We start from the raw sequence: 26,840 nt of genomic DNA, 5'->3' as shown, positions 1-26,840 counted from the left end.
GGAGCTCAAGAGCATAGGAATTAACTAAAGCTGCAGCTTCTCCATGCTTCTATTAATCAGGAATCACAGATACTAAAATCCACTCCCGCACTTTGCCCTAAACCCCTACTTCTCTCCCAGTGCGCGACTCCTCACATACCCTTCGTAATCACCATTAATGAGTATGTGTGAGTGAAGCTTTCCCTCTCCTATCCAATCTTAGAATATGAACTCCAAGAGTCGGATACCATAGGCCAGACATCATAGAGCCCTGGGCAGAACCCTAGGTCTTTGTGAAAAGAACCATCTTTCCAGGCTACGAATAATAACAGTAAATTGGTTTGAGACAGGAATAATACACGATGGTCACAGGAGAATAAAAAGATTCCAGGCAGCAGTTTCATGTGACTAGAGGCTAGGGGCTAAGATCCTGAAAAACCAGGGTGTGAACCAAGCTGACTAAGACAGACTGGACTCAACATGGCGCTGGATTTGACCTAGGTTTCACCTGGGACCTCATTATATGTTCATTAGCATACAAATGACGTACCCACTAGTACTATGACAGTTCTGAGAATATCCATATTTGATGTAAAAATGGCTGGCACTACAGTTCAGGAAATCACTTGCTTCCAGGAATTCTCATGAATAGTCCACCCTTTGGTTAAAAAAAACCATAGAGGTAGCAACCCTAAACCCCACTGCGTGACTTTTCTTGAGTATACAGAAGGAAGTACAACGTTTCCTGTCTGGAGTGTGTACTTTACACTTTGCAGTAAATCGCCATACTTGCACTATTTTCTGAATCATCCTTGAATTTCTTCCCATGGTGGTGTCAAGAGCCTGGATATTGACTGGAGTTGAAGTCCCACCGGCAGTCGGGAACCTCACCCAGCCCAACAGTATCAGTTTGACCCATGGGGATACCCATCATAAAAAGTGCCAGTCTCCTTGGGCCAAGGTTTGCGCACCTTCTAAAAGGAAGTTAATGGAAACTTTCTGATACTCGTAACTATCAAAACTAGATAATTCAGCTTTATTCTCCCAAAGTTAGAGGGTCGAAGAAAATACATCCAGTTCTTGGAGGAAAATTGCAATAAATATTTTGAAGAGAGTTCCATCTCTTATTCTCCCTCAATTTTCTGAAAGTCAGAGTAACACTTGGCTATAAAAGTAATAGGGAAACTAAGTGCCTATCATATACCAGGCACAGTGGTGTGCAAACAAGTGGGATTTCATACATTCCCCAAGTGTGTTCTGCTGGCTGCCATGTAAGACCCTAGGGTTACTTCCAAAACTCAGAGGTCCTGGCTCTTGAGTGGGTGGGGACAGGAGGTGGATTTAAAGTTTCCAGCAGAGAAGAAGGGAGGGTGTGGGACTGATCATCTGCTGGAACCAGTTCTCTGAATATGATGGTTTATCTGGCAAGGCTTGATTCCCTCAAGGAAGTTCTAGGCTAAAAGAGGAGCTAAGCTTCTACAGTCTCTGAGCTTTTTGTGTTATTGATCTTGAGTCTTATAATAAAAAGAAAACCCTGACTTCATCTGGCCGTGCCAGGCTCCCTTCTGGGCCCTTGCTGCCGTGTGTCAGTAGGCTGTAACTAGAGATGGATTATGTAAGAAATGCTTTTGTCAGAAGAGGCTGTTCCAGCATTTTATGTGCCCTGGAGCCCAGCACCTCTGCTGTGAGTCCTCTCCCTGTGCGAGTTGCAGCCTGGCTGGATACACCTGCTACTGGTCTCAAGCACCTGTGATTTATTCGTCATGAAGCAGGTACTGGGATTCCTGCTTTTATTATCTGCACGGCCATCCCTCAGCCAGTGTAGACGCCCAGGCTAGACTTGCAGAGCATGAAGAAGGAAGCAGAACCAGTTTGGGACCTTCGCCTGAGCAGCTGACTTAACTCCACTGCCAAGCAGCCAGGAATCTGGCATAGTTTCTGAGATGTCTTAGCCAACTGGTATTTCTGAAGCCATAGTTTTCCTCTGAGCTCCCCCTCAACATGGGTATAGTCATTGGGCTTGTTTTGCTTCTTCCTTGTTCTTGTTTAAAAGCCAGTTTTCTTCCTTGAAAGGCAGTGAAATCTCTGGGTTTTCCATGTGGGTAGAGAGGAGCAGGCGGAACAAGCTTAGGGAGGCCAGGCGGTATCAGGTAACCACTTCTTGAAGTTGATACTCAGAGCATCCAAGCCACTGGGTTCATTTGGATGATCTTCAGCCAGGCATAGTCCCTGGTGCCAAGCCTCAGGATATCAAAGAACTACTTATAAAATATGTGTTCCTTCATAAGAAAAAGAATGTTTTAGCCAAGAGGGCATGCCTGCCAATAAATCTCACATAGGTTAAGACACAAACTGAAAAATGCTCAAGGACCATGAGCTACAGTCACTGGAGAAGCTACAGTCACTCATTCTCCAGCAGTTCCCCTTATCCACCTACCAAAGATCCTTAGGTACCTGCCATCCACCCCTAGGAACTCACAAAAAGACTATCAAAGTGAAAATGTGTTTCAAGGACTATAGTGGGTGTAACATCTGGGTAGCCAACAACGTCTATAATTGCTGCGTTTTTCAGCTCTGATTTTGTCTCTTTGACTAATGGAACTTCCATTCCAACTGCATCTAATATTGAAGTGTCAAGTTGTAAAATTCCGTAAAGAACCAAAACAGAAGACTGATAGTAGCATAAGCTATGAGTTCCAAAGCTATTGCTGGGCTCTAGCTGACAGCAAGTGGTCAAATACATGCACTCCATTCTTAAAAAACCAATTATAACATCACAACTCCTCAAACATTTGATAATTAGCAAACACTATCACCCTAGAGGTCCTGGCAGGCTGTTTTGTAGTTAGCACAGAAAGCAGCTCTGAATGCACCTGCTCGAGCTTTGGGACCAAAACTATAACCACAGGGGTGATCAACACCATTGCCTCTATAGACTATATCTAAGACATCAGTGATTACCACCAAGACATGAAGAGTTGAGTCAACAGTATTTGTGCCACCTGCTCTGATCAAAGAGCTGAAGGTCGTGTTCAGTATCACATGGATACTGCCAAACTTAAACCTTTCAGTAAGAAACTTGAGATGTTATGCAGATTGTTGATGACAGAAAAGTCTGAGGTGGAAGGCCCACTCAGTACTGTCATGGCAGAGCTTATAGAGAAGTTGAAGGTGCCAGGAGCAAACCCAAGGAAGTGCAGATCCATCAGGCAGTGCCAGTTCCTTATCACAAAAACTTCTGAATGGTGCTTGATAAACAGGTTTGCCTTTGGTGACCCTCTTAATTCCCTTGCCATAGTTACCTTTAAAAGCTACAAGTAGGACTATAACCATCAGAGTACTTAAGTAGTGACTATATGTAGACAGATAATGAAGGAGTCATTGGAAGGACATTTAGCCAAATGACTACTTCTGTATTAAGTGTGCCTGAAGGATTTGAGGGTATTTCTCTTTTTTGGTCTGTAAGTCTAAACCAAATGTTGTCTTATGAATTATTTGCAATTTAAGAAAAATGACAGACAATAGACACGAAATTATTTCTTTATTACTGAATCATTCCTTCTCTTTTCAAAATTAAAAAATATGATGTTGACCAGAAACAGGAAATAATTCCATCAGGGTAGGTGGTAGGTGTTCCTAACCTCACTGTGGACTTTGTTTATTGGGTCATTTTTCAACTTGATGAGATCTAAAAAGGAAATTCTTGGGGAGTTTGACATTTTCCTTTCTCTTGATATAATATAATGTTTATACTCCATTCTAGTTAGAACTCCTGCGACATGCAAGATGAGTTATAGGTTTTGTTTCTGAAAATAGTCATTTAATTAAAAGAAAAATAAGATCTTAAAAAATGTACAAATGAATAAATGTAATTTTCATGCTGATGAACCTCATATTTACATCTTTAGCTTTAGCTTCTACTTGGAACATCTAACTGGTCTACTTGACTGTTCTACTTAAATGCGTCATAGACATCTGAAATTTAACCAAAGAGAACACGGTGTTTTCCCCATGTGGTTACCACTCTGATGGTTTCCATCTTAGTGAATGGCAACATGATCTACCCAGCCAATGAATCTAGAAAACTTGGAGCCCTTCTTGCTCCCTCTTTCCCTCACCTTCCACATATATCACCAAGTGTGTTCAATTATACTTTTCACTTCTACTTGTCCATGTCTGTCTCTCCCTGGCCACTCCCTAGCCCAGCCGCCATTATTTCTTGCCTGAAATACAACAACCTTCTACTTCCCTACTTTTACTTCTGTCACCCTCCAATAATTCCCCACAGTACACCGAGTGGTCTTCCTGAAATGTGAGTCACACTATATCATTCTTCAATTTAATACCTTTCAATATCTTCCAATTTCATTTAGAAGAGCACCCAACCTTCTTACCACAATCTAGAGGACCTGTGTCACCTGCTCCTGGCCTGCCACATGCTTATTTTCTATGCTTTGGCCACACTGGTCCTCCCTCAGCATCTCAAACCAGTTTAACTCTTCCCCCAGGGCTTTTTCACATGCTGTTTCCACTCCTGGAATATATTTATCCTCACTTTTCAAGATCTTCAACCCTTTTGCTCTCTCAGGTCATTCTTCCTAAGGCAGCCTTCTACCCTGTTGTTCAACTCAGCCCCCTGATTATTTTCATCATAACACTGATCAGAATTCTTTAATTCTTTTTTTTTTTTTCTGCTCTGTTCCTTTCCCCTGCAATATAATGTAAATTCCATGAAGGCAAGAACCAGGTCTAGTTAGGTTAATTAGTGAAATGTCTGGAGCCTTTGACAGTGTCTAGTACATGATGGTGCTTGATAGTATTTGTCGACTCCACTGAATCAATGAAAGAATTGGAATAAAAAGAGGGCTTTACATGGAATCTAGGAGAGCACTAACATTACCATTTGAGATGCAGGAAAAAAAACCTACAGGAAAACTTGGGAGAAGCAGTCAGGGAGGATTCTACAAGAGTTTTCCAAAGGCCAAGGAAAGAGTGTCTGCCAAAGGTTGCCCTGCATCGGGTAAGACAGGAGTTGAAAGTGTCTACTACATGTAACATTAGAAAAGTCATCGTGACCTTGCCAAAAGCAATTTCAAGAAGTTTGAAGGAGACAGACCAAGCAAAAGCAGCTAAAGGGAAAGGTTTCAGTATACCTGAGTACAGAAAAGGAGCCAGGGGAGGGGCAGAGTGTAAGGACCCATGGGTGGGAGGCTGTAATCATTAGAACATGGCCTCCCTGGGATGGTGAGAGGAGAGCCCGGGGCCCAGCGGGGAAGAAAGAAGAGACTTCCTTTAGGGTCCCATTCTGTGAAACTACTACCCCTCCCCAATATAATTAAGTCAAATCCGTGGAGGTGGAGTCTGGAGATGGTATTTTTATAAAACATCAGGCTCATTCAGTGGCAGCCCATGGTTGAAACACTGGTTTAAATAACCATCTTCCTGGTGGTGGCAGTGTTTTTTTTAATTGAAAAGACTCTCGGAAAGAGAGATTTGGCCTTGTGAGAGAGACAAATTCTGACTTAGGGTAGTGGGCAGATTCACCAGCAGGAAGTGGGAAAGAAGCTGGTAGCTACCTTTACCTCCACCCAGCCAAGCTGCCTGGAGTCCATATACACATTCATTTTGTTATAATTGTGATAAAATACATATAAAACTTATCATCTCAACCAATTTCAAGCATACCGTTCAGTAGTAAGTACATTCACGTTTTTGCACAACAGTCACCACCATCCATCTCCAGAACTCTTGATCTTTCAAACCTGAAACTCCACACCCATTAAACAACTCCCCATTTCTCCTCCACCCGAGTCCTGGCCACCGACACGCTGCTTTCTGTCTCTATGACTTTGACTACTTTAGGAAACTCATAGAAGTGAAATTATATAGTATTTGTCCTCTCATAACTGGCTACTTTCATTTAGCATATCTTCAAGGTGTACCCATGTTCTAGCATATCAGAATTTCCTTCCTTTTTTTTTTTAGACGGAGTTTTGCTCTTGTTGCCCAGGCTGGAGTGCAATGGTGTGATCTCGATCTCAGCTCACCTCAACCTCCGTCTCCCGGGTTCAAGCAACTCTCCTGCCTCAGCCTCCGAGTAGCTGGGATTACCGGCATGCGCCACCACGCCCGGCTAATTTTTGTATTTTTAGTAGAGACAGGGTTTCTCCATGTTGATCAGGCTGGTCTCGAACTCCCGACCTCAGGGGATCCGCCTGCCTAGGCCTCCCAAAGTGCTGGGATTACAGGCATGAGCCACCACGTCCAGCCTGCTTCCTTTTTAAGACTGAAAACTGTTTCATTGTATGAGTGGACAAGTTTGTTTATCCAGTCATCCACTGATGGACATTGGGTTGCTTCCACTGTTTGGCTATTGTGAACAATGCTGCTATGAACATGGGTATACACATATCTCTTCAAGACCCAGCTTTACACTGTTTTGAGTATATACCCCAAAATAGAATTTTTGGACCATTTGGTAAATTTATTTTTAATTTTTGGAGGAAGTGTTCCATTCTGTTTTCCGTAGCAGCCGTACAATTTTACATTCTCACCAAGAGTGCATAAGGGTTCCAGTTTCTCTACAATCATTGCCAACACTTGTTATTTGCCAGTTTCTTTTAAAACATTGGTAATAACCATCCTAATGGGTGTGTGGTGGTTGCATCCCTTCTCTTTTGGTTTAGTTTTTTTCTAAACTCCTTGAGTCAGGGTGTGGTGGGTGCTGTTGCATTTTCCAATGACAATCTACTCCCTGGAGGACCAGGAGAAGGGCCATTGGACTTCAGCAAAGTCCTGGCTCTTCCCCCTCCCCCTTTTTAAGTTGAAGTTTCTGATGTTTTGAAAATAAAGAGGCTGGGCGCGGTGGCTCATGTCTGTGATCCCAGCACTTTGGGAGACCGAGGTGGGCGGATCACTAGGTCAAGAGATCGAGGCCATCCTGGCCAACATGGTGAAACCCCGTCTCTACTAAAAATAGAAAAATTAGCTGAGTGTGGTGGTGTATGTCTGTAGTCCCAACTACTCGGGAGGCTGAGGCAGGAGAATTGCTTGAACCCGGGAGGCAGAGGTTGCAGTGAGCTGAGATCGCGCCACTGTACTCCAGTCTGGCGACAGGTAAGTGTGTGTGTGTGTGTGTATGTATATATAAGTGTGTGTGTATATATATATAAATGTATATATATATTTGCCAATTATCTCCTGCCACCAGATTCTCCCTCTCTGGGAAAGACATGTACACATAGTCTTCTCTAAAGTTGTCTCTCATTCTAAAGCCTAGAGATATGTGAAGGAAACCAAAATATTTTGCCCCCAAATATACCACTTTGACATATTAGGTTGGAGCAAAAGTAATTGTGGTTTTCACCATTAAAAGTAATGGAGAAAACCGCAATACTTTTGTATCAACCTAATATTTCAAGACGGCTATTCAGAAGTGGGGAAATATAAGACTAGTTGAAAAGCTGTCTTTTGTAGGGGAGACTTGCATCTGTACAGAAAATCTGCACTGACACAGCCTGGCCTTCCCTTTCCTGAATCTAGGAAAGATTAACTGAGAGTCCGACACCTTAAAGGTCTGAAAGAAACATTTACCATCTGTTCTGAGAGCAGCTACCTATGGGCTTTCATCTACATAAGAAGACCACCTTTGCAAGCCAGGCCTTGTGGTCTTTCTCCCATAACCTGCCTTGCCAATATAACCTGATTTACCACTATAATCTTTTTCCAGCCATGCTCCAAGCTCTCATTCTTTCCGTAACCTCAAGATGGTATATGTGTTTCTGAAACCCATTAGAGGCTGGGGTAATCACTCTGCGGTTCTTACCCAAGCACATAAATTTGTATGACTTTTTTTTTCATTTTAATCTTCCTTTTGTCAGCTTTTTATTTATTTATTTATTTATTTATTTAATTTTATTTTATTTTTAAGAAAACCTTCAGAGGATAACAGGAAAATTTTCCCTGGACTTCTACACACGTCAGGAAAAGAGATTTTACTTTTCAGTGCTGCTAAGTTTTCACAGGGTCCAGTTGGCCAGAGGCTAACAAAGTGTGCAAGGGAATAGGTGGCCCAAGCTACTGACCTCTTTCTCTGGCCTTATCTCTGCAGAATTGCATCGGGCTAGGAGAGAAAACTAAGAGTGCCTACTGACGGGTTCAGGAGTAGAGATTTTTAAAAATACATATGTCCAATATGTGAAAGAAATGCTGCTGAGAACTGTACATGGTTTATCTCATCACATTTTGACGGTAACTTATGATATACATACTGTTTCATAGATTTTTAAAACTGGGTCTTTATTCTCTGCCCAAGTTCATGCAGCTAGTACATGGTAGACACAGGCTTTCAACCCAAGTCTGTGTCCAGATTCCGGTAACCTAACCACTACTCTATTATGCCCTCTGTTGACCAGCCAGTTCAGACTCAACATCTTTTTTGGAGTTTGAACGTAGCAAGAGAGAGCTGGAGCTAAGTGGCTGTAATGGTGCAGCACGGGGGTAAAGCTCGGTAGCCTCCTGTTGAGGAAGACCCTGATAGAGCTTTGGTTTTCCCTTTCTCAGGCCTGAGGATTCAATGCTTTATATAAATATATATATCTTTATACATATATATATATATGTATCTTTTTTTTTTTTTGACAGAGTCTTGCTGTGTCACCCAGACTGGATTGCACTGGTGCGATCTTGGCTCACTGCAACTTCTGCCTCCCAGGTTCAAGGGATTCTCCTGCCTCAGCCTCCCAAGTAGCTGGGACTAGAGTGCCCGCCACCATGCCTGGCTATTTTTGTGTGTATGTGTGTGTGTTTTTAGTAGAAACAAGGTTTCACTATGTTGGCCAGGCTGGTCTTGAACTCCTGACCTTGTGATCTGCCCGCCGTGGCCTCCCAAAGTGCTGGGTGGCATGAGCCACCGCTCTCGGCCTGTTCAATGCTTCCTTAGATTCTATGAGATAGTTCTGGATCCTTTAAAGAAAAAATCCTTTTATCTTTTCTTTCTTTTTTTTTTTTTTTTTTTTTTTTTGAGATGGAGTCTCACTATCGCCCAGGCTGGAGTGCAGTGGCACAGTCTTGGCTCACTGCAAATTCCACCTCCTGGGTTCAAGTGATACTCCTGCCTCAGCCTCCCAAGTAGCTGGATTACAGGCGTGAGCCACCACACCCAGCTAATTTTCACACTTTAATAGAGACAGGGTTTCACCATGTTGGCCAGGCTGGTCTTGAACCCCTGACCTCAAGTGATCTGACCCGTCAGCTTCCCAAAGCACTGTGATTACAGGCGTGAGCCACTACGCCCAGCCAAAAAAAAAAAAAGACATCCTTTGTTCTTTTGCAAAACTTATTTCAGCTAGATGCTTGACACTTGCATCTAAGTACTCCTTGACTAGGAATGAGAGTAGATACGGTGATTGCTTTGTGATTCCACATCAAGATTCATGACCTAGGCAGAAAATAATTCATTAAACTGTACATTTTTAGGTCTATTTGAAAACCTTGTATTGACACTCAGAGACCTCAAAGTGATGCCCTCCCCAACTCTAGTTTTGATATTTTCAGCAGTATCCCTACCCTCTCGACATTTGGTATTTGTGATGGTTGATTCTATGTGTCAAGTTGACTGGGCCATGGGGTGCCCAGATTAAACATTGTCTTTGAGTGTGTCTGTGAGGTTGGTTCTGTGTAAGATTGCATTTGAAATGCTGAACTTAGTAATGTAGGTTGCCCTCCCCAGTATGGGTGATTGTCATCCAATCTGTTGAAGTCTGAATAGAACAAAAGGCAGAAGAATGGAGGGGGAGTTTGTGGCTTTTGATTCTTCCTGCCTGCTGGAGCTGGGTCTTCTCCTGCCCTTGGACTGGGATTTACACCATTGACTCTGTTGGTTCTCAGGTCTTGGGTCTCAAACTGAATTCCACCATTTGTTCTCCTGGGTCTCCAGCTAGCAGATGGCGAATCTTGGGACTTCTCAGCCTCCACAATTCGTGAGCCAATTCCTAATAATAAATCACTTCATTGGCTGGGCATGGTGGCTCAGGTCTGTAATCTCAGCACTTTGAGAGGCTGAGGCAGGCAGATCACCTGACATCAGGAGTTCGAGACCAGCCTGGCCAACATGGCGAAACCCTGTCTCTACTAAAAATACAAAAATTTGCTGGGTGTGGTGGTGGGCGCCTACAGTCCCAGCTTCTCAGGAGGCTGAGGCACAAGAATTGCTTGTGCCCCAAAGGTGGAGGTTGCAGTGAGACAAGATCGTGCTGCTGCACTCCAGCCTAGGTGACAGAGCAAGACTCCATCCCAAAAACAACAACAACAACAACAACAACAAAATAAAATCATTCACACACACACACACATACACACACACACACACACACACACAATTAGCTCTGTATCTCTAAAGAACCTTGAATAATGCAAGTATCTAAAATTTTTTTTAAGTACTTGTACAATGAGTGGGTTTTGTAAAATAAACCTATATTGTGAAGATCTTAAAATTAAAGATCTAAATGAGATGAAAAAAAAAAAAAACCTTTCCAAGTTCCTGCTTCAGTGAGCAGGAAGATTTTATTTTATAGATGGAAAAATCCCCATAAAGTTCACGTTATGGGGCACGTTCCTGTGCCCAAGAGACATTCTAAAGTGTGCCAGCACAATACTTACAGAAATCTGAACCCCAATGTGAATTCAAGGTTCAACCTTATGTGCCTTTCTCAACACTCCCTAACTCTCTTCTCAGGAAAAACCTGCACAGCCCAAGCCATTAAACCAAGTAGGCGCTCAGAGGTCTCTGCTGAGTCAGTATCAGCTGTGACTCCTCATGCGTGGGTCATTTTGAAGGTCTTATTTATTTGTCACTAGAGGAAGCCTTGGGTTGTAGCTCGATCGTGATTCGTGTCCAGTGATAACCACTTTGTTCACGGACACTTCTAGCCTCTCTGCTCCATTTGATGTCATAGAGACCTCTACACTGTATTACAGTGCTAAAAGCCAGCTTGCTTTTTGTTGTCTCCTATGGCCTCAGTACTGGGTTAGGGATCCCCACAGCAAACACTGAATATCCCATATTATAGTACTGACCCTGCTACATTCTGGCTGACTGATTACCAGGCTTTCTTTGACAAACTGCGAACTCAGTGTGGGCAGTGACTATCCTGTTCACCATGTATCACCAGCACCTAGAACCTAGTAACATAGGTAGATACTCAAATAGCTGAGTATGATACTATGTAAATGTATATGTAATTCCTAAGCCTCATGAACATTTCCTGTGTGATATGTATGTCATTACTTGCATTACTATTTATTTTATTTATTTTGATACAGTCTTGCTCTGTGGCCCAGGCTAGAGTGCAGTGGCATGATCTCGGCTCACTGCAACCTCTGCCTCCTGGGTTCAAGCAATTCTCCTGTGTCAGCTGCCCGAGTAGCTGGGATTACAGGTGTGCACCACCATGCCTGGCTAATTTTTGTATTTTTAATAGAAATGGGGTTTCACTATGTTGGCCAGGCTGGTCTCGAAGTCCTGACCTCAAGTGATCCACCTGCCTTGGCCACCCAAACTGTTGGGATTACAGGCATGAGCCACCAACCCTTGCCTCATGACTATTTATTTAACTCCTCACAACAGCCCTCTGAAGGTAAGTTTTATTATAACCTTTACTTTAGAGTTGAGGAAACTGAGAGAAAATTTCAGAAGTTCATCCCACAGCCAGCAAGTGGCAGAACCAGAATTTGAGCCTGGGGATTCTGGCTCTTGAGTCACTAAGTGGATTTTGAAAGAAAGAGGAAAAAGGAAGGAAGGAGAACCAGCACTTTTCTCTGTCTGAATTTTTTTCCTAGGCAAGAGGGAGCCCAGGTCACTGAAGGTAGGCTAGGTCAGAAACAGAACCAGTCCTGGGATAGAGCCCTGGTGAAAACCAGACTGAAGGCCAGCACAGGCCAAAGGCCCCAGAGGCAGTGACCCAGAGCAAAGGGTTGGTGGTGAGGGTGGGGGTATTGGTGACAGGCAAGGGCTCGTGGGCTTCCCAATGCCACTCCACTTCTTCCTACTTGGATATGGCTGGTCCTTGAGGCCTTCCCATGAGGGAAGAGTGTGATACAAGAGCTTCAGGCTGCTTTCCCAATATCAGCCCCGAGAACAACAAATTGGGTATCTTATGACGTTTGTTATAGTTATCATCATCAATGAATAGATGATACAAATACATGGTATACAAATTTTAAAATGCAAATTGTGTATATAATATATAGATATACATACACTCATATTTGTGTATATATAACATTTTGGCAGAATATAGTAAACTTTTAACAGTAGTATATATACATATATGCATACATATGGAGAGAGACAGAAAGCAAGCTTTACCTTCCCTCATGTTTCTTTTTACACAAATGCAAGAATAAGTGCCTTATTTTTGTGCTTATGGTTATGATTGATTGATAGACAGGGTCTTGCTCTGTTGCCCAGGCCGGAGTGCAGTGGCACAATCCCAGCTTACTGCAGTCTTCAATTCCTGGACTCAGGCAGTCCTCCCACCTCAGCTTCCTGAGTAGCTGGGACTACAGGTTTGAGCCACTGTGCCCAGCTTATTTATTTAACTTTGTACAGATGGAGGTCTTACTATGTTGCTCAGGCTGGTTTCAAACTTCTGGCCTCAAGCAGTCCTCCTACCTGAGCCCCCCAAAGTGTTGAGATTACAGGTGTGAGCCTCTGTGCCCAACCTATGATTACTTTTAGTGATTGTTTCTTATTAGTACATATAAAATGACTTTTTTATTGGCTGCATATAGTCAACTGAAAAATATAAATTCTAAAGCCCTGTTGATGGTCAACTAGGAGGTTCTAGATTTTTATGATAAGATCGTTTAATATGTTCCTGCCTCTTTGAGAGAAAGATGTGTTTCTCTGAGATCTATAACCAGAAGCATTTTATTTAGCAGCTCTTTCAACCATTGCCCTCAAGAGTTCCTTTATCTCCATCCTCTCAACGAAGTTATCACTTCTTTTTGTTAAACCTATATTTAGTGCTATTACATTACACTGTCATGAGTGATATCTAAAGATTATTATGCTATCATGAGCATATATAAAGCCACATATAAAGGCTTTTATGTTTTGTATGACTTTGTTTTGCTCTCCATTAAAATGTTCTCTTTTTGCTTTGTTTGAAGTTTCTGTCCCTAATTTAATTACTTAATGATTAATTTCATCTTCACCAAAACATATAGCGCCATCTATTAGACTTACGATTTTTCTAGGAGACATTCATTCTAAACTCTTTTCTCCTTTCTTGTGAATTGGTTTTCCTAAGAATTTTGAAGAAATTATTATACAATCTCGGCATCCAGAGTTGCTGTCAAGAAGTCTGGTGCTATTCCAATTCTGTACCTTTTTTGTATGACATATTTTTTTTTCCCTCTCTGGAGGTGACTTGGATCTTTTCTTCATCTCCAGTGCTCAGTAATTTTACAATGCTGGACTTACTAGCCTTTTTCAATCTGGAAACTCATGTCCTTCAACTCTAGGAAATATTTTTGTGTTGTTTATAATTTCATCTCTTTTTCTCTGCTGTTTCTGAACTTCTACTATTTGAAAATTAGACCTGTTATCTTTGTTTTTTTCATTTCTCTCTGCTCATCTATAATACTTCTTTTCTAACCCTATTATTGAAATATTTACTACTGCTATCACATTAGTAATATTCAAGAGCTCTTTGTTTTGAGAAAGTTTTTTACATTATTCTGTTCCTGATTCATAGATACAATATCTTCTCTAGGAATAAAAGCTGTCCCTGAATGGAGCCAACATTTAGGATACAGTATTACATTTATACCTTTCTTTGTAGAGTTACCCTCCTCTCCTACCCCCATCTCCCACATACATCCAAGCACATCTATTATCCCTAAGTTCAGAATTCTTCTGACTCACCCTTTCCAGAGAGTAAACTTTGACCCTTCTTCCAGGGTGAGGGAAAAGTACTTACGCAGTGGCGTGGCTTGGAGAAGGGGACTAGAGTCTAACTACTTCTTGCTATGACTTTCAGCTAGTGGTGTGCTAGAGTTGGCTCAGACCCGGCTCTTCCCAATAGACGGTTCAGTGTTCTCTTACTGGTAGCCTGAAATGAGCCACGGTAGGAGTAATCATACTACAGAACTCAGCCATCGTTGGGAGGCGCTCCTCACCTTTCACATCAGTTACACATAAATCGGCACACTACCGCGTCCAGCCAGTCTCCATTTTACATTCACCCTAGTCCAGGTCTTCAAAGGTACCAGGTGCTCCATTCCTGCGCCTCCTTGTTGGACTGTGATACAGGATTTAGTTTCTCTTGAAGAAATTATTATACAATCTCTCAGTTCCCTCCTCTTCATGCAAGTAGATTTCCAATTTGGTATGTCAAGCCATGTCTATTCATCCATTTTCAGCTTTTAGGTTTTTTTTTTTTTATTCCTGTTGTCCCTTCTCTTTTCTCTTTATTCAATTATTTATGCTTTTTAATAATCCCCTATTTTCATTATAAATATGTTTGGAGGAAAGATTTGAGATAAATATATATCACATTAACCAGAAGTCTTGTTACATATTTATAACCTGAAAAGAGGTATTGATGGTATTGATGTAGCACAACTGGAAATTGGACCCAGAATTGGGCAGTTATCCTGGTTATCTGTGGATGTTTAACCAACTTAAAGAATAAACGAATCTAACAAAATTCTGGCTTTGCTAATAATGTCTAGCATTTTCAGTGCCAGATGCTATACTTCACATGGTCTACATCATTTAATCTTCACATGAGATAGGTACTAAATCATTATCCGTCTTTTAGAGATAAAGACATTGAACCTCAGAAGGCTTCCAAGGTCACAAATCTTATGAATGACGGTGGCAGGGACTTATATTTACATCTGCCTGAAACATTTAACTCTTGGGCCTGTTTATTACTTACACCTATGGCAGATTCCTGACCAAGAATAGATTCAGGATCAAACTTCAGTTTGGTGAACAGTGTATGCCAGAGAAGGATGCTCAGTGCAGATTTCCAGGGTCTATTCTCCTCAAATGGCATTTAAGAAATAAAAACAGCGCCAACTTAGAAACTGGTTGATAAGAATGAATTTGTTTAGTTCTACTTGATGACATTCCATCCATGTTTTCCAGTGCCATCCTAAACACACTGTACCTCCAGTATTCCCCTAGATTGGCCTTCATCATTTTATATCTTTTTAGACTCTAAAGTCTAAAGAGGTTCAGATGGTATATTAGTCCCTTCCGTTTTCACACTATTATAAGGAACTTCCTGAGACTGGGTCATTTATAAAGGGAATACTTTGAGTCACAGCTCTGCATGGCTGGGGAGGCCTCAGGAATCTTAAAATTATGTTGGAAGCTGAAGGTAAAGCAAGGACCTTCCTCACATGGTGGCAGGAGAGACAAGTGCAAGCACAGAAATGCCAGATGCTTATAAAACCATCAGATCTCATAAGAACTCACTATCATGAGAACAGCATGGAGGGGAGCTGCCCCCAGATACAACTACCTCCTTCCCTTGACACATGGGAATTAGAATTCGAGATGAGATTTGAGTGGGGACACAGAGTCACACCATATCAAATGGGAAATGCTGTGTATCCCCAAAGAGAAGCTTAAGTTTCCAGAAGTTCTAATATAATAGGATGCCGGGTTTTAATAATATCACATTGGTGTGATTATTAATTTTAGTGTCTACTGGGCCACAGGGTGCCCAGATAATTGGTGAATAATTCCAGATGAGACTAACATTTGAATTGGCTGATTGACTAAAGCATTTGACCCTCCCCAGTGTGGGTCAGCATCGTCCAATCCACTGAAGGCTGGACTAGAACCAAAATGCAGAAGAAGGGTGAATTCGTTCCCCCTGCCTGGTGGTCTTCAAGCTGAGACATCTTTCTTCTTCCACCTTTGCAATGGACCTGGAACCTATACCATAGGATCTTCTGGGTCTCAGCTTTCACATTGTAGATCCTGGGAATTTTCAGCCTCCATGGTCTTAAAAGCTAATTCCTTATAATAAATCTTTATCTATGTCTGTATGTCTATTTGTGTCTATGTCTATATTTATGTCTCCTATTCCTCTGGATAACCCTAACTAATACAATTGGATTGGCCCTCCCAAAGTGCATGCTGGAACACTGTATCACATATCTCTCAGGGGTGCCACATACATTGTGGACTACGTGAATGACATCTAGTAGTTATGCAGTCTATGAGGCTACTTACCTTTACTTTCATGAATGTAGGGCTCTTTACTAGTAGTTATGGGATCCCAATGAGATCCCTCCTTATAATACACAATACCCTCCAGTTTGAGGAAGATCTGATCTCAGTTTTTGTAGTAGGAATGTGGGAGACAAAGGCTATTTAAACAAAGGTGCTTAGTTTAGCAAGTGAGGCACAGCCATTAGCTAGAGCTACTTTTTCTCTTCAGAAGAAGGGGATTGTGAGTGAAACAAGAGATGAAGGCCTGGCTCTCATGTCACCATTTTCTCTATTGAGCACCTTATCTTTTTCATGGAATTTTTTTTTTTCAGTGGTTGAGTCATATTTTTCTAAGCTAGCCCTCCCCTCTTCTAGATTCAGATCTCCTGATCACATCAATTCCCTTTTATCCATTCAAGAATCAATCAATTCTAATCAACTTTCCCTCCTTTGGCTCATATATTCAGTTATTTATCAAATATACATTGATCACTCACTATATGCCAGGCATGATGTGAAAACTGGGGATATAGCAGTGATATAGTCCCTATCCTTGGAGACTTTATAGCTCTGCTGGGTAGACAGAGTTTAAACAAATAACAACAGAAATAGCTTATTTTTATTGAATGGAACACAATGAAGGAAACTTACAGGAAGCCATGAAGGTGTGTAATGGGAATTATGCAAGGCATGAGAAAGTAATGCATAAACTGAATGATAATGCATGAGTCAGTTCAGAGAAATGGAGAATGGAAGGTTGGGAAGTAATTTGAGAAAAGTATGTGGGAAGAAGGTGCAGAGGCAAAACAAAATCAAGACCCACTGCTTAAGGTAAGGCTGCCTCATTTTGTGGCTCTGGGTCTTTATGAACCCCCAGTTGGTTTTATCTGTTTATATTCTTTTCATTTCTCCAAAGTTCAATTAAAAGGAAAATTCTCTTTACTGGTAGAACACAGGATATCCTCAACCCTTTTGTGTTAGGATGGGCCAGGATCTCCCACTAGACCAAGCACATGGGAGAACAGGGTCTTGATGCTATACATCTTTGTGTTATACAACACTGTGGCTATAGCAGTACATTTCACTTCACAGGCTCTAAACATGTGCTTGCTGAATAATTTGTTGAATTAAAGTTTTTCTAGAAATTATTTCTGAAAAATATATTAAGGGAAGCATTTCTTTAATAAATGTTAAGAATAATTTTTATAGACTTTTATAATGTTAACCATTCTGGGATTATCTCTTAAAAAAAAACTGCTCTACTCCCTTTCCTGTTCCAAACCAGTAGCTAGAATCTTAGTGTTCTTTTGCCTCGGGAATTTTTGCACAGAGCAAGCAGAACTGATTGATATCAAAGGGTCTTTTTGGCTTTTATAACAGCCAACTTTCATGAAAGAGATGATGCCAGGGGCCCTGAGGATGAGGGAAGAGATGAAAGCATCTTTAAGAAGAGGAAGAAAAGTAAAGGAAATGTCACCCACACAGGCATTGGTTCCAGTGAGAACCAGAGCCTAACCCACTGTGCTGAAACTGTGCCCCGGGTGACACCACCTCTGAGGCCAGGCCTCAGAGGAATGCCTAAAACCGAGACAAATGTCCAGTTTTGGCAAAGATTCTGAGCCCCACGTGCAGAGTGGAAATAGCAGAGGCCATGAATGAAACCGGACTGTAGGGATTAAGATGTGAGAGGTCTCAGCAGTTACTCAGGTGCACCACTGATGAGTTTCCTTGGTGTTTGACCTGAGGATGGAATTCCCCACCATCAGCCTCCATGAAGGCTCAGATTTAGACTGAAGGTGACATAAGAAAAGCCACATTTTTCACATGAGTTTACTGTTCTGTCATAGTACTGTGGGTAATTATTGACTGACAGATTTAGCCATTTGAGAAAGCAATGGTTTTCTTCAATATTGGATAGATGGGTTTAACCAACTCACTGGGAAGTACCATTTCCTCAATGAATTTAACATCTTGTAGGAAAAGTTGCTGGATTCACTTGAGGTCCATGTCCATAGTGTGGGGCTTTTGCTTACCTCTTCAGCTCAAGGGCATTTTGATAATTCTGTATTATCGTTGTATTAGAATCTTCCATTTGCTGGTTCCAGCCCTTCCCCTAATAGTAGGAATTCCATTCATTCATTGATATCTTCTGATTCTACATTTAGCAGTAGATACCAACAATGTTGACTTGCCTCTTCTTTTTGTAAAAACTGGTAATAATCTGTTTAATGGAGTTAAGTGTCTACATTACAGTTGACTAATAGTGGCCATTATTTCCCATTCATGGATACTTACTAGTCATCAAATATAGTACTAGATGCCGGGGACACAAAAATGACTGAGACCCATGCCTCACTAATAGGTGAGATATAGATGTAAACATTTAATTACACAATGGGACAAGTAGGATTAAGAACAAAGTATTATGGAGCACAGATGATGGGGATTCTACTGCTGCAGAGGAATCATGGACATCTTTTAAAAGGAAGTAGTGTTTGAGCTGGTCCTTGAAATAAAACATATAGATTTGGCAGCTGAGGGGAGAAGAGGCCATTCCAGCCTGAGAGAAGATATGAATACCAGAATCTAGAGAAGCTCAGTGTGGCAGAAGCAGAGGGAAAGAGTTTAGAGAAGGAGCCAAAGAGTGGGATCTTTGTCTAGAATAATGCCGTAGAGCTTGGATGATAACTGCAGTGTGATCATAGTCCTATTTGATGAGCTCATGGATGTGCTAGGTACCAAGATGTCATAAGGAAAGATGATGCCCATACTTTAAAAATGAAGAGAATAAGGCTCAGAGGCCCCTTAATATGTCCTACCTGGAGCCGGGATTCTTTTCCCTAGGTCTGTTGGACTCGTACTTAAAACAAACAAACAAACAAAAACAAAACAAAAAAAACAAAACACACACACACAAACTGGTAATAGTCTATGTCTAATGCTGTTAAGTGTCTATATTACAACTGACTAATAGTGGCCATTATTTCTGATTCATGGATACTTACTAGCCATTAAATACAGTACTAGATTCCAGGGGACACAAAGATGCCTGAGACCCATGCCCCAATAATGGATGAGATATAGATATGAACGTATAAATTACACCATGGGACAAGTAGGATTAAAAACAAAATATTATGGAGCACAGAATTCTTACAGCTTGTTTTAAGGAACTTTAGAAACCCTCTGGCCAGTCGTTTCTGTGGAGTTCTACAAACAAAAAATACTTCCCAGGACACAATAATTGTTCTCAAATTTATATACTAGAGTTCAAGATGTCTTTTAAAAGAAGAGTTTTGATGCTAAAACAAATAAGCAAATAAATACCATTGATTTTGGATAATTATCTTTAAAAAATTATTTCTATAGTCTGAATGTGTCCCCCAACATTTATACGTTGAAAACTTAATTGCCAATGCAATAGTGTTGAGAGGTAGGACCTTTAATAGGGAAGTAGATTATGAGGGCTCTGCCCTCATGAATAAATACCACTATCATGGGAGTGGGTTTGTTATAAAAGCAAGGTCAACCCTCTTGCTCTCATGCTTTTACACCATGTGATGCCTTCTGCCATGTCATGATGCAGCAAGAAGGACTTCACCAGATGCAGACCCTCAAACTCAGACTTCCCAACCTCCAGAGTCATGAGTCAAATAAAGTTCTTTTATTTACAAATTACCAATCCATGGTATTCTGTTATAGCAGCACTAAATAGACAATGATTTTTTTCTGGCTGTACTAAATTATACAAGTTTTCAATAGAATTTAGAAAATATAAAAGACAGAAGGAAAAATCACCTATATTCCTACCACCAGTGGGTTACTATTAATACTTTATTGATACCCAATGTTTTTGCCATAAATATATTTTACATAGTTTTAATCTGTGTATTATGCATAAATGCTTTACATTTTATATATTGTGCTAATGATTAATATTAGAGTGATCCCTTTTTATATTGAGACTAAAATCTGTTGAATAATCATTGAATAATTTATTTGGTAGAATGCTGTCAATGCCATTAGTTCAATCCACATAAATAACATCAAATTACTCTTTCTTGGAAATAATTGAGTTCATTTTTTAAAAAGTATCATTAAAGGCTATTTAAAAGATAGGAATTTTAGCATGAGTCACACAGTTTTGATACATCCATCAATTGATACCAAAATCTTAAAAGCAGGATAAAGCATTAAATATAATCCCTCTGTTTTTCTAAAAAATTTCTGAAAACAGCACTGATTTTGGTTTGTGGTATAAAAATCTACATCTGACAGTCCTGTACTTTAATATCCTTTAATATGAAATCAGAGTTCTTAATTTTAGGATCAAGCAAATAAGGCTAATTTAAAAAGAAAAAAATTTTCAGTATTTTACACTAATACTTAAGATTCTGAATAAATATCAAACATTGAAGACGTCCTTTGGTTGGTAATATTTGTAGCTAATTAGGGGGACTTAAAGACAAGGTTAGAGAGTGGGTTAGGAGAGAAAGAAAATGTCATTAGAAGTTCCATCTACCTCCCCTGAAGAGAGTACAGGTGATAAACACAGGCTTTGGAATGTAAATTGTCATATTGACTCATAATTTCTACCCCTACCCTCAATATCTTATGGCACCCACCTCCTGGTATTCTTGCCTATATGGTGTCCCCTCCCCTTAAGTGTGAGTGGGGACTGCAATTCACTTCTGACCAGTAAAATACAGGATGTCACTCTGTGATTAGATTACATTAGATTGTCAACAATCATATGAGCATGAAAGGGGATCCTTCCCCGGTGGAGCCTTCAGAAGAAATGCCAACCATGGCTGACACCTGGATTGCAGGCTTCTGACACAGAAGCAAAGGACCCAGCTGAGCTGTGCCTGGACTTCTAACCCACAGAAATTATGAAATAATCCACTTGACTTGTTGTAAGTGACTAAGTTTGTGTCAATTTTCCATGCAGAAATAGATCATGAATACACCTGTGTGCACAATGATTCACTCAGAGTGACTCAGAATAGGTATGAGATGAAGTGCCCACACCCACCAGGCCTCTTGATACCAACTCTCCATTTCCACCAGCCTCTTTTATGCCTGAAAGTGTCACTTTAAGAAACAAGATTTCATATCATTGTCTCAAGCTCTGCGAGTGTTTGCCTTTGGCTCACATCAACAGAAAATTTGATAAAAACAATTTCTTGGGGATAGGAGTTTATCGGTTTCATTCAACCAAAACTTCAAGGATAGGTAGCCAGGGGCTCACAGGGTGAGTTGGATGATCCTCAAGGCCCAGACCCCTCCTTTCCTTTTCCTTCTCTGAAAGGTGAACTTTTGCAATGATTAATAAAACAGATCCAAGGTCAGGCATTGTGGCTCAAGCCTGTAATCCTGGCACTTTGGGAGGCTGAGGTCGGTGGATCACCTAATGTCAGGAGATGGAGACCAGCCTAGCCAACATGGTGAAACCCCGTCTCTACTAAAAATACAAAAAATTAGCCAGGCGTGGTGGCAGGGACCTGTAATCCCAGCTACTTGAGAGACGGAGGCAGGAGAATCTCTTGAACCTGGGAGGTGGAGGTTGCAGTGAACCAAGATTGTGCCATTATACTCCAGCCTGGGCAACAAGAGGGAAACTCCGTCTCAAAGAGGAAAAAAAAAACTCGACAATAAAACAGATCCATATTTAATGAGAATGACATAACATTGTAAAAAGTAAAAACAAACTGCAAAATTACACATATAATCCAAATACGCCAAGAGACTACAGAGAGAGAAACCTAATAACAGATAATATCAGTTACCTCTGGAGAGATTGCCTTTTTTAAAACTCTTAGATATTTTCTACAGTCTTTTATTAGTGATCACATAGGACTTTTATAAGAATATTTTTTTGAGAGTTGCACATAAAATTTATAGTTTTTGTCTAATCATATTTACTATCAGCTTCCAAATCAAAGACAAAGGGCTACATTCAGAACTGACATTTTTTAATTGATGAAAATATTATTTTGAAAGGATCACAGAGACAGAAGATATGTAAGACTGATTCCACATCCAGAAGCTGCCTTTTCAGTTGAATATTCTGCATCTATTCAGAAAAAAAGTTTAAAGAAGTAGTAAGTCCAGTGTCAGTTTTCTGCGTATGGCTAGCCAGTTTTCCCAGCACCATTTATTAAACAGGGAATCCTCTCCCCATTGCTTGTTTTTGTCAGGTTTGTCGAAGATCAGATGGTTGTAGATGTGTGGTGTTATTGCTGAGGTCTTGTTCTGTTCCACTGGCCTATATTTCTGTTTCGGTACCAGTACAATGCTGTTTTGGTTACTGTAGCCTTTTGGTATAGTTTGAAGTCGGGCAGTGTTATGCCTCCAGCTTTGTTCTTTTTGCTTAGGTTTGTCTTGGCTATACGGGCTCTTTTATGGTTCCATATGAAATTTAAAGTAGTTTTTTCCAATTCTGCAAAGGAAGTCAGTGGTAGCTTGATGGGGATAGCATCGACTCTACAAATTACTTCAGGCAGCATGGCCATTTTCATGTTATTGATTCTTCTATCCCATTAGCATGGAATGTCTTTCCATTTGTTTGTGTCCTCTCTTATTTCCTTGAGCAGTGGTTTGTGGTTCTGTTTTAAGAGGTCCTTCACGTCCCTTGTAAGTTGTATTCCTAGGCATTTTCTTTGTAGCAATTGTGAATGGGAGTTCACTCATGATTTGGCTGTTTGTCTGTTATTGGTGTATAGGAATGCTTGTGATGTTTGCATATTGATTTTGCATTCTGAGACTTTGTTGAAGTTGCTTGTCAGCTTAAGGAGTTTTTGGACTGAGACAATGGGGTTTTCTAAATATACAATCATGTCATCTGCAAACAGAGACAACTTGACTTCCTCTCTTCCTATTTGAACACCCTTTATTTCTTTCTCTTGCATGATTGCCCTTGCCAGAAGTTCCAATACTATGTTGAATAGGAGTGGTGAGAGAGGGCATCCTTGTCTTGTGCTGGTTTTCAAAGGGAATGCTTCCAGTTTTTGCCCATTCAGTATGATATTGGCTATGGGTTTGTCATAAAAGCTCTTATTATTTTGAAATATGTTCCTTCAATACCTAGTTTATTAAGAGCTTTTAGCATGAAGAGATGTTGAATTTTATTGAAGGTCTTTTCTGGATCTATTGAGATAATCATTTGGTTTTCATCATTTGTTCTGTTTATGTGATGGATTACATTTATTGATTTGTGCATGTTGAACCAGTCTTGCATCTCAGGGATGAAGCCTACTTGATCATGGTGGATAAGCTTTTTGATGTGCTGCTGGATTCGATTGGCTAATATTTTATTGAGGATTTTTGCATTGATGTTTCTCAAGGATATTGGCCTGAAATTTTCTTTTCTTGCTGTGTTTCTCCCAGGTTTTGGTATCAGAATGATGCTGGCCTCACAAAATGAGTTAGGGAGGAGTCCCTCTTTTTCTATTGTTTGGACTAGTTTCAGAAGGAATGGTACCAGCTCCTATTTGTACCTCTGGTAGAATTTGGCTGTGAATCTGTCTGGTCTTGGGTTTTTTTTGGTTCATGAGCTATTAATTACTGCCTCAATTTCAGAACTTGTTAGTGGTCTATTCGGGATTCGACATCTTCCTGGTTTAGTCTTGGGAGGGTGTATGTGTTCAGGAATTTATTCATTTCTTCTAGATTTTCTAGTTTATTTGCATAGAGGTGTTTATAGTATTCTCTGATGGTAGTTTGTATTTCTGTGGGATCAGTGGTGATATCCTCTTTATCATTTTTTATTGTGTCTATTTGATTCTTCTCTCTTTTCTTCTTTGGATAGAGTCAAGACCCATCAGTGTGCTGTATTCAGGAGACCTATCTCACGTGCAAAGACACACATAGACTCAAATAAAGGGATGGAGGAGTATTTGCCAAGAAAATGGAAGGAAAAAAAAAAAAAAAAAAAAAGCAGGGGTTACAATCCTGGTCTCTGATAAAACAGACTTTAAACCTATAAAGATCAAAAAAGACAAAGAAGGGCATTACATAATGGTAAAGGGATCAATGCAACAAGAAGAGCTAACTATCCCAAATATATATGCACCCAATAAAGGAGCACCCAGATTCATAAGACAACTTCTTAGAGACCTACAAAGAGACTTAGACTCCCACACAATAATAGTGTGAGACTTTAACACCCTACTGTCAATATTAGACAGATCAACATGACAGAAAATTAACAAGGATATTCAGGACTTGAACTCAGCTCTGGACCAAGTGGACCTAACAGACATCTACAGAACTCTCCACCCCAAATCAACAGAATATGCATTCTTCTCAGTGCCACATAGCACATATTCTAAAATCGACCACATAATTGGAAGTAAAGCACTCCTCAGCAAATACAAAAGAATGGAAATCATAATTAACAGTCTCTCAGACCATAGTGCCATCAAATTATAACTCAGGATTAAGAAACTCACTCAAAACTGCACAACTACAAGGAAATTAAACAACTTGCTCCTGAATGACTACTGGGTAAATAACAAAATTAAGGCAGAAACAAAGAAGTTATTTGAAACTAATGAGAACAAAGAGACAATGTACCAGAATATCTGGGACATGGTTAAAGGAGTTTTAAGAGGGAAATTTATAGCACTAAATGCCCACAACAGAAAGCTGGAAAGATATAAAATTGACACCCTAAAATCACAATTAAAAGAACTAGAGAAGCAAGTGCAAACAAATTCAAAAGGTAGCAGAAGACAAGAAATAACTAAGATCAGAGCACGACTGAAGGAGATAGAGACAGGAAAAATCCTTTAAAAAAAATCCAGGAGCTTGTTTTCTGAAAAGATTAAAAGAAGGACCACTAGCTAGACTAACAAAGTTCTACATTTTTTTTAAATTCATTTTTTTCTGAGACTTTGGGCTGAAGAGGCTTTGGAGAGAATGCAAAAATTAAAATGTAGTAGGTTATTTCCCTTTTTGATGAGTGTTCATCTGAGTCATTTGTGTATCCATACAGCATTGTAAAAAGAATCTTAGATTACAGATAAAAATATGGGGTCCCATTGCAACAGATAGTTGCCCGGTAGTACAAACACCAATTGATGCAGAGAGACCTGGATTTCTGGTGGCACCTACTAGCTGTGTGACCCTGGGCATTTCTGAATTGTACCATGAGAAGTTCACTAGGTTTCATTGCTATTATTGAGAAAACATAATGTTACTTAGCAGAGTGCCTAGACGTAAGAGATGATCAATGTTAATAAACATTATTATAATTATTTAGCAAGATTAGTGCCTTTGAGAAGAGGGAAGATGACAGCATAAAGGGAGATATGGGGAGAAGCCAGGCCTAGAGGTAGATCATACTTGAGGGATCTCATACAACTGCCAGAGAAGGCCCCACAAGAGGTAGGCTGGGTGCTGAGGAGGAGAAGCCCCCACTGTCTCAGGAGTGCACTGGTCAAAGCCAATCAGGATCCAGTCCTGCAGCAACAAGGCAGGTTATCCAGTGAGACTTGAGCAGATTTCAGGATCTGCTCATTGGAGACTGTAAGACTGTTGGAATGGACCCTTTGTGGCAATAAGATGTCAAATTATGAACAGGACCTAAGGCCACACCATACAAGGGTTGAATACCATACCCTAAGCTATGTTCTAACTGCCACTAGGTTTTTATTTTTCTCTAGCAGCTAAACAAGCTCTGACCTTGAGGTACGCAATATGAAAACAATTACAACTCATCCAGCCTGCAGGCACTGACTGACACCCAATTCTACCAGCCAGAACTACAGCTTTGATTGGATGAGAGACTGATTTCAGTAACTTCTCCTGATCGGAGACCACTGGCCATGGACTGGTTCTAGCCAGTTTCAGAAGCTACACACTGAATGCCTTTGTGTCTCTCCTTCACCTTTTGACACATAGGACCTAATTGTAATACACTTAAATGTTAAGTCTCCATCTCAAGGTGAACATGAGTTGTGTGTTACATGCATGTTCAATATCCATGCATCAGGATGATCTGTAATGAATATTCATAGGACCTCCTGTAACCTGTTGAATATGTATGCTTTGCTAACCTGTTCAGCATAAAGCTCTTGCCCCAATGCCTCCTCCTTTGAAGTGCCTGCAAATGGTGGATGGCTGACGCTGTGATTCCCAGCCTATCAGAATGGCCACCTTGCAGGCTGTAACCCATTTGTAAGAAATAAAGTCTCTTTTCTAAATTTGTGTGACTTTTTTTCAACTTAACATAGGTGATAGTAGGACCAGAGAACTTGCTGAATAGGGATTGGACTATTTTTCCTTAGTGATCTCATCACTAAGTCTTAGAAACTGGGACATGGTTAATAAATGATGCTCAATTGAGACCAGCCTGGCTAACATGGAGAAACCTGGTCTCTACTAAAAATACAAAAAATTTGCTGGGTGTGGTGGCACACACTGTAATCCCAGATACTTGGGAGGCTGAGGCAGGAGAATTGCTTGAACTTGGGAAGTGGAGGTTGCAGTGAGCCAAGATTGCACCATTGTGCTCCAGCCTGAGCAACAAGAGCAAAACTCCATCTTAAAAAAAAAAAAAAATGATGCTCAAGTGGTCCCCACCATGGGGATGAGAGCTGGCACTGAGAGGAGCTGGCAG

Source organism: Theropithecus gelada, chromosome 9, assembly GCF_003255815.1.
Source record: "Theropithecus gelada isolate Dixy chromosome 9, Tgel_1.0, whole genome shotgun sequence".
Taxonomy (NCBI): Eukaryota; Metazoa; Chordata; class Mammalia; order Primates; family Cercopithecidae; genus Theropithecus; species Theropithecus gelada.
Note: the sequence above shows the minus strand (reverse complement) of the source record.